This window comes from Emydura macquarii, unplaced genomic scaffold, assembly GCF_026122565.2.
Source record: "Emydura macquarii macquarii isolate MOO-44397 ecotype Brisbane River unplaced genomic scaffold, CSIRO-AGI_Emac_v2 contig_3080, whole genome shotgun sequence".
NCBI lineage: Eukaryota > Metazoa > Chordata > Testudines > Chelidae > Emydura > Emydura macquarii.
Genome location: NW_027133217.1, coordinates 3846376 through 3860043, shown reverse-complemented (window position 1 = coordinate 3860043; position 13668 = coordinate 3846376). Strand labels below are relative to the sequence as shown.

Below are 13668 nucleotides of genomic sequence, written 5' to 3'. Positions count from 1 at the left end.
CAGGAAATAATCAGGGCAAACATAATACCTATCTTTAAAAAGGGGAACAGAGGACCTGGGGAATTATAAACTAGCTTCAATACCTGGAAAGATACAGGAGCAAATTATTAAACAATCAGTTTGTAAGCACTTGGAGGATAATAGGGTTATAAGGAATAGTCAGCATGGATTTGTCAACACATCATGCCAAACCAATTTAATTCCCTTTTTTGATAGGATTACTGATCTTGTGGATAGGGGGTAAGCCGAAGAAGTGATATATCTTGATTTCTATTGAGGCTTTTGACACAGTCCCACATGACATTCTCATAAACAAACGAGGGAAATGTTGTCTAGATGAAATTACTATAAGGTGAGTGCACAGCTGGTTGAAAGATTGTACTCAAAGAGCAGTTATCAATGGTTTGCTGTCAGATTGGGAGGGCATATCTAGTGGGGGCTAGCAGGGGTCGGTCCTTGGTTCAATATTTTCATTAATGACTTGAATAATGGAGTAGAAAGTATGATTATAAAATTTGCAGATGACACTAAACTGGGAGGGGTTGCAAGCACTTTGGAGGACATGTTTAAAATTCAAGATGACCTTGGAAAATTGGTCTGGAATCCACAAGATGAAATGCAATAAAGGCAAATGCAAAGTACTTCACTTAGGAAGGAAAAATCAAATGCACAACTACAAAATGAGGATTAAATGTCTAAGTGGTAGTACTGCTGAAAAGAATCTGGACCACAAACTGAGTATGAGTTGTCAATGTTGTGCAGCTGCAAAAGAGGCTAATATGATTCTGGAATGTATTAACAGGCGTCTTTTATGTAAGACACAGGAGGTAATTGTCCTGCTCTACCCGGCACTGGTGAGGCCCCACCTGGAGTACCGTGTCCAATTCTGGGCAGCACAATTTAGGAAAGATGTGAACAAACTGGAGAGTATCCAGAGAAGAGCAACAAAAATAAAATGTTTAGAAAGTCTGACCTATGAGGAAAGAATAAAAAAAACTGTGTGTTTTCAATCTTGAGAAAAGAAGACTGAGTGGGGGGGCACCATGATAAGTCTTCTGATATGGTAAGGGCTGTTATAAAGAAGATGATCAGTTGTTTTCTATGTCCATTAAAGGTAGGACAAGAAATAATGGGTTTAATATGGAGTCAGGGAGATTTAGGTTGTATATTAGGAAAAACTTTCTAACTGTAAAGGTAGTTAAGCTCTGGAATAGACTTCCAAGGAAGGTTGTGGCTTCCTGTCATTGGAAGCTCTCATCACTGGAAGCTTTTAAAAACAAGTTGAACAAACACCTGTCAGGGACAGTCTAGGTTTACTTGGTCCTGCCACAGCGTAAGGGGTTGGACATGGTGATCAGTTGAGGTCCCTTCCCAACCCTACATTTCTGTGGTTCTTTAATTCTATGGCTTGTATTATGCAGGAGGCAATGGTCCCTTCTTGCTTTATAATCGATGAATTTATAAAACTGTGTCCACAGAGTGGTTTTCATTGGTTGAAATAAATTGATTTCAGAACTGATTTTAGTTAAACCCTTGCAGATTTTGTATGTAGTGACTGCAAACGTGAACTGGAATTATAGTTCCTAGATTATTTTCTCTGTAACCTTGGGCAAGTCAGCCAACCTTCGTCACAGCTTTCTGCATCTGTGAAAGGGAAATAATAATGCCTGCTGCACATAGGCGTTCTGATGATTAATTAATATTTGTTTATATTAAGCTTTTTTGAAGATGAAATGTCCAATATCCATGCCAAGTAACATTACTCTGATGTGGCGTTTTAAAGTTGCAGTTGGATATTTAATCATGCTTTTATCTTGTCTTTTGAGTTGAGAGGAAGGGATTTTTTTCCCTATTGATTTAATTTAGCCCACCATAGAAACAATTGAAGCAGAAAGTATCTAATTACTGCAGACCCCAGCTGGGAGTACAGTTAGGAAAGCATACCACTGTTCATTTGTAGCTATTCATATGACTGTGTTTATGTATCTTTTGTGAACTGGACTGTATGTTAATATGGGGCAAATAGCCTCTTTTTATTTCCTAATTTAAATAATTTCATGTGGCTAAATATGAGATGATCTAATTAAAAATTATGCTGTGATCTGATGACTGTAGAGGTTGAGAGAATTTCCTCTTCTTCTGTTCAGCTTTTCAAAGCCTTTCTCCTAAATTATTACCATATAGATGGACAGCAGAAGCCTTTGTTTCCTTTTAGCTTGTTGCCAGCAGGCTATCCTGAGGCCTATTGATGTAAAAACCACTTGGATGAGAGGTAAGGAAAATAGTTTATATTGAAAACAAAACCCAGGCTTACTGTGCAGGGTTTCTCAACCAGCCTGCCCTTCCCACATTGCTAAATTGGAAGGGTGTCCTGTTATCGAATAGGTTGGGAACCACTGAGCACCCTTTATAAAAGTCCTAGAGCACTTTGTGGTGCTTCTGGTGCTTCTCCCTCCAGATCCCATTGGTTCCCCTGGGAGCTGTAGAGAGTGACACAAGGTATTCCTTTCTGCTAAGGGGTTGATTAAGCATGCTGCTTTTGCATCACCTGGGAATGAAGGAACTGGACTCTGATCCCTGAATAGCAGAGCACTGCATCGCCACTAGCCTGCTGGGTTGGCCCTTTCTATTCTATGTTTATCAGAACGAGAGAATAAGCCCATGATCGTCCAAATTAGTACCAGTCAAATAGCAGCTATGTAGTTTTGCCACATTCGCGTCCCCTTTCAGCTGCATTGATGGATGGAGGGAGACAGTGCTTTTAACAAAAAAACAAAAAAAACACTTCCCCATTGGGAAGGTCCTTTCCAGGGCTCTCTTTTGTTGCTGTCCCCCACTGTGCTGCTCTGCTCCCATTCTGTTCAGTGTTCTGGGAGCCAAATGCTTAAAGCCTGATCTCATCTTAGATTCACTTAACTGCTGGCATACAGAGCACAATGGAGTAGAGCAGCAGGGTGGAAGGGTGGGGGTATGATGGCAGGAGAAAGCAACCCAGGAATGTAAATGGTCAGAGTTATCCGAGCACAATGTAAGGGACTGGTGTGTATATAGCCCTGTTCAGAGGGATATACATGAGCCTTCTCACTGTGTGTCATGCTACAGGTTCCTCTTACAGTGGAGAAGGTACAGCATGCAACAATTGTATGATCTTGAGCCTGTTAACTATTTGAAAAAATAAAATGTTTTTGACAAGGATTCAAAATTACAAGCGTCCAAGAGCTGGGACTGGCTATATATAGTTGCTCCTGGAACAAGTCTGAGAAAGCGCTGCCAGGCTGAGAGAACCCGTTATAGGCTGAAAGTTCATTATCTTGTGACTCATAAAGCTAGCAGTGAATACTGTACATCTATTGAAAACTGGTGTTTCAAACTTTCATGTGATATGAAGTAGTGGTTTCTGTCTCCAGCTGATCATTGGGTAGCATCTAATCACTAAAATCATGTCATGGTTGCAATGGGAGACTGTGGAGTGGAAAGCAAGAAGGTAATCAAATCAGTGGTTTTACAGTCTAATAATCTCCCCATATAGGGTGGCCTAGAAACAGCCATTTTTTGAGACTATATCGGACAAAATCTTTTTAGGACCAGCAGACACTTGCAGATACTGGTCCTGGAGCAGAGATCAGAAATAGACATTTTTGGTACTTGCTTGGGAAAGAAAAAGAGGAATGCACAGTTCTAGAGGAACAGCAGAATGAGTGCACAGGCATCCAACAAGAACCTAAGCCAGTAAAGTTCAGGTAATGGAAGTGTTTAGCTTGAATGTGTTCTTTATACTTTTAAAGTAGTAATTATATGGGCTAAACTACAAGGTTGCTGACTAGATAGATTGGTAAAAATGCTTCTAAAATTGAGCGAGGGATGAATTAAAATAATGAATATTGTGGATATTCACATTCCCCAATAAAAACCTCTGTGCTTACCAGAAAGTTGGCACTGCTCATTTTACTCACTCCAGTCTGGGGACTTTGAGCATGGCTTCCCTCTGTCTTAACACAGGTTGATGCTTTAATTGTTCTCATAGCCATTCTTGTTCTGGATATTTTTCCTTTGCTGTTCGGAGAACTCCAAGAAATTCTTGTCTGTACTTTATGATAACGTCTATATCACCCATTCAGCTCCTGAGAACACTGTAATACCAGAAAGAGAGAGGCAAGGAAGTACTCTGTTAGTGTGCAGATGTATATGTAGATAATTTTATATGTTAAAATTTTTTTTCTTTAGTGAATACATTTTCCAGCAGACTTTCATTGTTAATACACCCAGGCATTTTTGACATAAACAATGGCAAAAATTATATCTGTAACTGATGACTTTAAAAAAACCAAAACTTGTTTGATTTCAATTTTGCTTTTCTGGAACATAAGAAACTGAAACCTTTATGAGAAGTTTATGGCATTGTGCTTTTATTTTAAGGAGGTGCTGGGATATAATACGCCAAATTCCAACACAGAATGAATTTTTAGCTGTGTTATAAAATCCTGATGCTGAAGGTTTATTCTGGAGTAGCTGACTCAGTGGCATTGTAGAGGTCCTTTAACTTGACCATCACAGATTCCAAAAAAGCATTATATCTGGAGGGAATGACTTAATCAGTTGTTGTTATGCCTAGTGAAACCTTAGTGAAAATACTGTCCTGGCTTTCAGGTGATTCAAGAAAAGTGGAGATCTAGAATAGGTTGGTTCCTTTTGGGAATAAAATTAAATGTATATCAGTGTAGATTACTTTCTCGTCTCTTATGCACAGTGTGTGTGCAACTCCTGTTCACCATGAAAAAAGATGATAAAGCTTCACACAGGCCATTCTGCTGTTAGAATGCTAACTAAGCACAGGTCTCAGCTAGCTGGCAGCAAAAATTCTGTTTCCTGAGCAAGTGCTAGCAATTGCACACTGCTATCAACAATTGCTTCGCAGCAGGCGCCAGCCTAAACAGCCTTCCTCTGAACAACAGCAGGTTATGATGTTTTACTGTTCAGCGAAGTTATCTCACGAGGCATGAAGAGAAGGTACGGTGTAATGCGATGACGTCTAGGAAGCTCAAAAATGCTGAGTGTGTGTCTATTGCAAAGTATTATTAATCTTTGCCATATTACTTGATGCTTCAACTAGATTGGATTTTAGAGCTTTGAAGACCCTACCCGTTGTCCCATGGTTTAGAGGGGTGAGAATGTAATGCTTATAAAGAAGATGCTAAAAATAGGGAATGAGATTAAAGGTGTCTAATCCAGGAAGCCTCTCTTGAGTCTGTAGCACTGATCTCTGATCTTCTTTTCTACTGCTAAAATGGCTTCATTACCTTCTCTCTTCAAGCCTGTTTACTAATCACTACTAGTTTTGTTTAACTCTTTCTGTGCTCTGGCTTACCTACCACTTTCCCCATGAAAATCAGTGGAATATTAGAGTACTGCAGTGGAAGTCTGCTTGGATGTATGTAAAATATTCATCAGCCATCTAGGACACATTTATGCGACTGGTTAACATCCTAGCAGAAAGAACAGTCATGTGCCAGGCACATATCTCCAGAGTACCAACAGCAGTGAAGGATTCAGTTGTATACACATTGAGATTTGAACACTTGGTCTACTTGGAACTATGGGTTCAAATACCCTTCATGACATTGGCCCCAAAATCATGTGAATTTTCCTAAAAAGATTAAATCATGGACAGGCGCCTGAGTTCTGAACTCCCCCTATCCGCTCCATGTGCGTGTTTGTGTGTGTTATTGTGTTGCCAAATTTATAGTAATTAAGGCATTTATTGGGCCTACTGCAGGAGCCCTTGCTGCTGTTCCAGGCAGTGTACAAACACCTGGTGATCGACAGTTCCAGCCCTGAGGAGCTTAAATTCTAGCGCAAAGCATAATAGTGAGTTTTTGAGGTGGGAGCTGGGACTTGCCAAACTCATCTCTTGAAGGGGCCATCAGACATCTATTAAATAGGAACAACTTCCAATCCCTGCATACCTGGTCAGGATTCAAACTGGTGACCTACAGGTGGAAGGCTGTGTAGCTGATGAGCAAAGCTTTGAGGTGTCCAGGCCCCCATAAGTCACACCTTTGAGGGTAAGGCTGCTTTCTGGAGAGACAAGTATATTAAATCAAGTGCTGACCTTTCTGGAGCGTACGTAGACAGGGTCTCTCATTCTCTGGGCACAGGCAAAATCTCCCACATATTGCTCTGAGTCAAATGCACTGTGTCTGCCACATGCTTTTCCTAAAAGGACAGCTGCCATTAATTGAAATACAAACACTAAAAATACAACAGTAAAATACATTAACATAACATCTAAATTTGGTTGTAAACACGTTTGTAATGTAAAATCATTCCGGCAATTGCTGCAGGGTCCTTATGCTAACTTTAGTATAAACATGTATTTTTTTCCACCTCCACATGGATGATCACAGTGTTATTAGCTCTTTCAATATGTGGTGTTAAGTTTAATGATCCAGTTCCTGGAGTTATGTGAATATGGGAGAATCTGAGCTTTTACTGAAAACCAAAAAATAAGCTTCTGATCCTTATGGTTATGGAGAAAAGCTTGACAATGTCACCTGAGTTCCAGAGGGGGTAGCCATGTTAGACTGTTTTTAGCAAAACAGTGAGAGTCCTATGGCACCTTAAAGACTAACAAATTTATTTGGGTATAAGCTTTTGTGGGCAGAAACCCACTTTGTCAGATGCGACCTGAGTGTAACCCAAGAGTTCAGGAACCAATAGGCAAATAAAAAGAACAAAACTCCTTATTTAAAAAAAAAAAAAAGATTTTTAGCTGCTTGACTTGTGATTTTTGAATGCTTGGAGTTGTTAATATTGCATCAGGTGTTGAACCCACAAGATGGGAGGCTAGATGTTTGTAAAGCACTTTTGAAGAAGAAAAGTATTGTATAAGTGATAACATTTGCATTATAACTAGTTTTGTTCTCTATCTTAAGTTCTTATATGACCCCCATCACATAGCATCTGAGCGCCTCACAATCTTTAATGTCTTTGTCCTTGCAATACCCCGCTAAGGTAGGGAAGTGATCTTCAGCCTCATGTTACAGATGGGGATCTGAGGCACAGGAAGGCTAAGCTGACTTGGCCACAGTCACACGGAAAGTCTTTTTTGGAGCAGGGAATTGAGTCCAAGTCTAGGCTAGTGCTGTAACCAGCTGGACCATCCATTCTCTCTCTTTTTTTTTTTTTATGATGTCGTAAAAGCCCCTAGAAGGAATACTATATAAAATACCAATATAAACTGAAACATTTTATTAGGGTAACTCCTTAGAGTCAAATTATGTAACTGACTTGAAAATATTTCTCGTACTGTCCCCTAGTCTGAGATTGTGTAGCTAAGTATACTCTTTGGAGAAGTAACGCTTGGCAGCTCTACGTGCTCTATGCCATTCCCTATTTCATGGAGACAAACTGCAATTGCTTCATACTGTAAAATCCCCAAGTGTACAATTGTTTCTCCCCCTTTTTTTGTTGTTTGCTGTGATTCTTTCCTCCTTCCCCTCATAACGGTATGACGAGGAAGGAGCCAGGCTCAGGAGCAGTCCTGCTGGTGAAACAGGAGTATTTATGTGTTTAAAAAGGCTGTAGGTGAGTCCAAAGAGTTGGTTATAGTAGCAGGCCAGCCCTTCAACTGACCTACAGGAGTACAGACAAAGCACTAAAAACCTACCATAGGGAACAACCTTGAACTGGCCTTGGGAGATGGACCATGTGTGACCTAATATATATCAGCCAGCTGAAACTTCTATGAACCACAGGAGCCAGTTGTGTTGAAGGCCAAATTAACATGGAGAAGATGCAAGATCTGAGAGACCCACTGAAGAGCCACTATCAGGCCTCACACAAAGGAACAAGGGACCTCCTGCAGCTGTGAGTGTCTTAGAGCTCTTGGATTTCCCCTCTGAGGTAAAATCTCCGCTCTGGTATCAGACTGCCACCTTCATGCTGTTCAGTGTCTCAGCAGGGATGGTGACAAAACAAAGCCTGTGGTTCCACAGCAGTGCACTTTGTGGTAGGCCATCTTCCACAAATGGGACAGTAAGAGCTGTTTTTGGGAAACACTGGCACGGCAATGACCATTGCCAACTGGCAGTGACATAACAAATGTTCACTAGCAACCACCCACATTGATTGCCTCAGCGGTCTAATCTTATGGAAGGAATTGCTTCACTATCTGTAATTCACATATCACTCCTTCCCCCGCAACCCCAACATCTCTTTTAGTCTGCACGGGTGGTCTGTGGTGGTTGCCAGCAAAAGTAGAGAAGTGGGAACAAATGGGGGAGGAAGGGAAACCCTGGTTCTGCCTAGTTGATCTTTTCCCTTTTGAAACCAGAGACCATCAATGACGTTCAGTACCATGGGCTGTGAATCAGTCCTGCAATGACCTTCAGGGTAGTTGGCAGTCCTTCGCAATGCATAAAATAACATGCTTTAAAAATGTGGATATTAACATAAGAGGTGACCCTGTTTATGCTCTGAGTCCTGAAGAGAACGGTTAGTGTTAAAAATGTTCAGTCACTATCCAGATTCAAAATTAGCTGGGATGGGCTGTTTTATGTATAGTGGTTAGAGAAGAGGTCTGAGAGTCAACTCCTAGATTGTATGTTCCTGTCTCTCCCACTGGCTAGTTGTGTGATCTTGGGCCACTCATTTAATCTTTTTGGTCAAGATCCACAAAGGTATTTAGGCTTCTTATCTCCATTAATTTCTTTTACCCATCTATAAATTTGTCTAATATTTGCCTCCAAATGAGGGCATGAGATTTAATGTTTATAAAGCACATTAGTGAAAGACTCTCTCTGGATGACGTGCTATTATTTTTATACAGTCGTTTCCTATAGACAGCTCTTGCCCAAGTGCAACCTATCTGGTTGGTTTTCAGATTTACTTCTCTTATTTCCTTCAGCTCTCATAAGTGACAAGTATCTAAGTGTTATTCATAACGAATAACTGCCATTTAAAAACACAGCCTGCAATTCAATCAACACAACCGTTCTGAGTCACTAAAATGATGTCCTTTATTGTAACCATATGCATTTTATCACTCTCTTTATTAAAAAATCCTAGCCTGTTCCTAACGTTTTTTTTCTTTCATTCAAATACAAATGTCGTTTTAAATCTCAGATGGGATTCATTTAATTATCAGGGCGCGTTTCTGGCTTTTCTACATTGCCACCAGCTGGAAAACTGAGTGGCTTCTGCATTAAAGTGAAAGTCCTTACCTATTGAAAGGCACTGATGGAGGCTGCAAACAAAATGAGGGATATCTCCAATAAAATGTAATTGCTTCAATGTCTTGTTCTGCAACATCCAGTTGGAGATGTGAGTCTGATGTGTAGCAGCTGTATGTGTGTGTCTAGTTGTCAGAGTTGCTAGGATGGGGGAGTAAGAAGTGTAAGCCTTCTTCCCTCCCTGTAACTTAGTTATCTTTGCTTAAAAAAGGAAGAGAGAAAGGAGGCACATCTTCTCCCCAGCATCAAAGGCGTCAACTGCTTCTTTGGTACCATGAACCAGAAATGTCTGCCAGGCCTTCTTGGCCATCAAAAAACCCAACTTTGTCCTACCCCCTGGCAAACTCTGCTGCTTCTCCTTGACAATCTTTACAAACCAGCTATGCCTTTCCTATTAATAAAGCTGTGGCATGTTCAAAATTTGGGAACAATGTAAAATGAATTCATTTTGGTATTAAAATAGAACACCTTGGATACTGTACTGATTGGACAGGTCATGGTAGAGGGCAGTGAGTGAGGGTAGCTTTGGGGAATCTCAGATATATAACTTCAGGGACTTGCTGCGTAGTTTAACATACTGTCTAGTACAGATGACCATTAGTATTGTCATCTGAATGCATTGTTTTTTGAAATGGCACCTCTCACAGTTTATGCAGGTAATGACATCTCCACCCCACACCCAGATCTGCCTTCCAAATAGCTAAAGTGCTCAAATACAATGGCGAATGGGCACTGGAGAAAGAAATGGTTACCCATCTTCTTGTCGTGTCTTCGTACTACCTCTGACCACATCTGCGCACATGCGATTGACTGGTCATTGCCGTCCACCAGGTCACTCAAGCAGCTGGCATTGCAGGAGGTGCTTCCTATTGTGAGGCTCTCTGATACAGACACAGGTGTTGGGGCCAATGATATAGCTCCACCTGATCATTGCATCTCTAAACCAGCCAACTCCAGCGTGGAGTTGATTAAGGCAATACCATGTAGTCCTGGACTGATTTGTACCGTGTGGTAGGGTCTCAACTGGTGGGAGCCAAAAAAGCACGGTTGCCATACCTAAACCCTTGTGTGTGTGAGTGACAATGTTAGCAGTTTAATGGCAGCAAGAAAATTTGGTCATGACTTTGGTCGACTCAGCATCCATGTTACATCATATAATGGATGTCTTAGATCTGTGCATGGCTTTGTGCGTTCGACTACTAGCAACATCCTGGCATATATCAGGAGGAGCAATGCCTATGAGGTTACCTGTGTTCCTTCAGTACTTTGGTGCATTCCAAGTTCCTGTTGTGTGTGTGCTCTTTCTCAGATTTGATGCAAATATCCAACATGCATTGGTTTCTAGTTGGATATCAAATTCCTCCTTACAACTCTAAGCTTTGCACCCAACGATGTCACAAGTTCACTCAGGGAGAGTTCCTCGTAAGACCAGTTTTGTTAGATTTTTACATTGTAGTTGTTTGGGAAGAAAAAACCTGATGGAAGCTAGTGGGTTTTTAATATTTATATGGTTGGCTATTTTAAGTCACATATTTGTCCTGTCTTAGATGCAGCTTTCTTTTTCTGTTGCTTTTGTTCAACAACTTGGTGCAGAATTGACTAGGAAAATGGTGTTGCAAGTAACTTTCACAGAGGGCTGTAGGAAATGGCTTTAGAATGTACTAGGAAGCCCAAAACTAGGTTAGTTTTTCCATTTGAAGCCCCAGAGTAGTACTTTTCAAATATGTTAATGTTTCCAGACCCCTTTTATTTTACCAGCTATTTGCTCTATTTCCAGGAAGTGAGCCTGAAAAAGCCCAAATGATTGGCTGTTTATATTACGATAACACCTGAAGAAACCAGTCATGATTGTACCCTCAGTGTAGTAAGGCATATAGTAACAGACAGCTCAGAGACCAGTGGAGTGTTTGATATGCACCTGTGTTTGCATTCTCTTTTGAGGACAGATAAAATATTTTTGTAATTCCCAGATTATTTTACTGGAACAGTGTAATTCCACTTTGAGGCCAATCTGCACAGTAAATTCTATTTTTCCTCTTAATATTACCCTAATTTTGTTTAAAATACCCCTTAAGAATGTCCTGGCAAATACTCCAGTATAGCCCCATACAAGTTACTTGCAGCACTAAATCAGACCTTTCTCGTTAAATGTCAGTATTAAATTTTGTGCTGGAGAAAGATGCTAGATTGACAGTTCTGGAGAGTGACTCCAAAACGATCAACCTTAAAATGAGGGTTTAGGAGCCTAGCTTCAGGCTCAAAGCCCTTTATTTAGCTATAGACCAGATATTGTACAAGCAACTGCGCCAGCAGCAGCAATAAGATATTTTACCACTTAAAAGAAATGGGATCATCTCTAAGCAACAAGAATAGTTCAGTCTCCATGACTCAATCAGTCTTTGGCCTTTGTGCTGATGTTGGATGTCTTTCTAAAAGAGATACTGTAGCTCAGCCTGAAATTATGGGCTTAATTTCACCCAGTGAATCCTGCATTATCTGATTTGTATCATGCAGGAGGTCAGAGTAGATCCCTGCTGGCCTTAAATTTTATTCAACTGCCACTAAGGGGACCAGTTGTGCTGGTGGTGTTTGTGCTGTGGGTCCCATTCTACTGGGATCTGGACTGAGACCATCAGATTTGCTTTACAGAGGCCCATTGAAGAGCCATCAGATGGTAACAACTTTTTCAGTTTCTACTGAGGTGGGCTGGATTGGCATTACTTGTGCATAGGTGAAAATCTCTGTATTCCATTACCATCTAGTCCAAAGGGTTTTACTCACAGCTCTAATGCACAAGGGGCTTAGTCAGTACAAGAAGTAACGTGGCAATAAATTATTTAAATCACCTTGGCAGTTTTTAGGGTTTGTTTATCTTGCTGTCTAGCAGGATTATGCTAAAAATAAGCCTTAAGGTTGTTAGAAAGCAGTTACTTACCAGTGTCCTGTTAGAGACTACAAACTAATTCCTAAACCATATCATTTCCCCTGTTTAGATGGCAGACCTTTCTCCTTCCTGACACTCAGCTGAGTTACAAATCATGCTATTGACAAAGCTATGTTTGTTACTATGTTACCAGAATGTTGAGAAATTATACAGGGTTCAGAAACAGAGCTTTGAGCCTTACTCCAGGAGTTAGGCCCTACCAAATTCACAGTTGATTTTGGTAAATTACATGGTCATAGCATTTTAAAAATTTTGAATTTCACGGTTTCAGATATTTAAATCTTAAATTCACGGTGTCGTAACAAACCATGAATCTGTATTTAAAAACAGCAAAATATAAACATGTAAAGCCCATGATGACACACACACACACACACACACACACACACACACACACACACACCTCCCCCCCCCCAATACCATTCCATTCTTTCTTCTGTGCTGCCTTCAGAGCTGGGCGCCTACCCTTGCAATCCTCTTTTGGGTTGGTACCCCCGGTTGAGAGAGACTGCTACAAGGTAAAAGTATGCAAAAGACCGGATTTCACCAGGGAGACCAGATTTCATGGTCCGTGACACATTTTTCATGGCTGTGATTTGGTAGGGCCCTAGTCTTAGCACTGTATTGGCTAGAATAGTTCTTCTTTTAAGTAAAGAACTGTTGTCCATTTTGTAGCACCAAACTGAGCTAGCTACAATCATGTACGAAGGCATTTCTTCAGCCAGTGTAGACTGGGCTATAGGCATAGGCTCTGTTCAGATTGGTTTGCAAACATGATTATGGTAACATTTATAAAACTGGCAATGAAATACAGGCCACAGAAACAACAGCTAGAGGAGATTGGTATGATTACATAAAGGTGAAAATAAAAATGGTGAGTGACATGAAGCATTAAAAAATCAGTATCGACATAGGGAGAGTCAAGGTAATGACTCAAGCTAGGTTACAAACACAACCCCATCTGTCTGCAGGACTGAGCTGGACATGGAATCTAACATATGCACATACAGCACTAAGCAGTGGAACTACACTGTATTCTTCTGTATTTGTAGGTCCAGAGTCTGATGTGTTATGCCAGTGTAAAACAGGAGCAACTCCACTAAACTCAGCGGAGCTGCTGGTGCGAATCCAGAGTGTCACTGAGATCAGAATCTGGCCTAGTTCAGTTGCAATAACTGTGCTATCTATGGAGAAATGTATGGATAAAATAAAGAACTGATTACTAAATTTCCACATACACTGTAGCTGTCTTTTTACAGCTATCCCTTAAAGCTCAACATTGAGAATGCAGTCAACGTTGGCCCAAATTTCCTTCTTTTAACTTGAATTACATAGCAAATCCTTTCCCTATTGTTCTCTTTGCTGCTAAGAAGTTCTTTTTTTATGGGTGTGTAATATCTCAGATCAGTTACATATAAACAGTCACTGAAGTTGGTTCTTTGTATTTCTTAAAAGCCAGAGTATGCTTTGATGTGGAAGGCATATGCTGGCATT

At 40.6% G+C, this 13668-nt stretch overlaps 1 protein-coding gene across 4 annotated transcripts in view; it reads left to right on the top strand.

Annotated features, from left to right (window-relative positions):
* Positions 1–13668, top strand: part of GUK1 (guanylate kinase 1) — a 42553-nt gene that overhangs the window by 5055 nt on the left and 23830 nt on the right. The window contains exon 1 of one of the 4 annotated variants that reach the window (XM_067530415.1): positions 3724–3740. The exons of the other annotated variants lie outside the window; for them this stretch is intronic. The gene's annotated coding sequence lies outside the window, so the exon portion shown is untranslated. Of the gene's footprint in view, positions 1–3723; positions 3741–13668 lie in introns of those variants that run through there. 4 annotated transcript variants of the gene reach the window in all.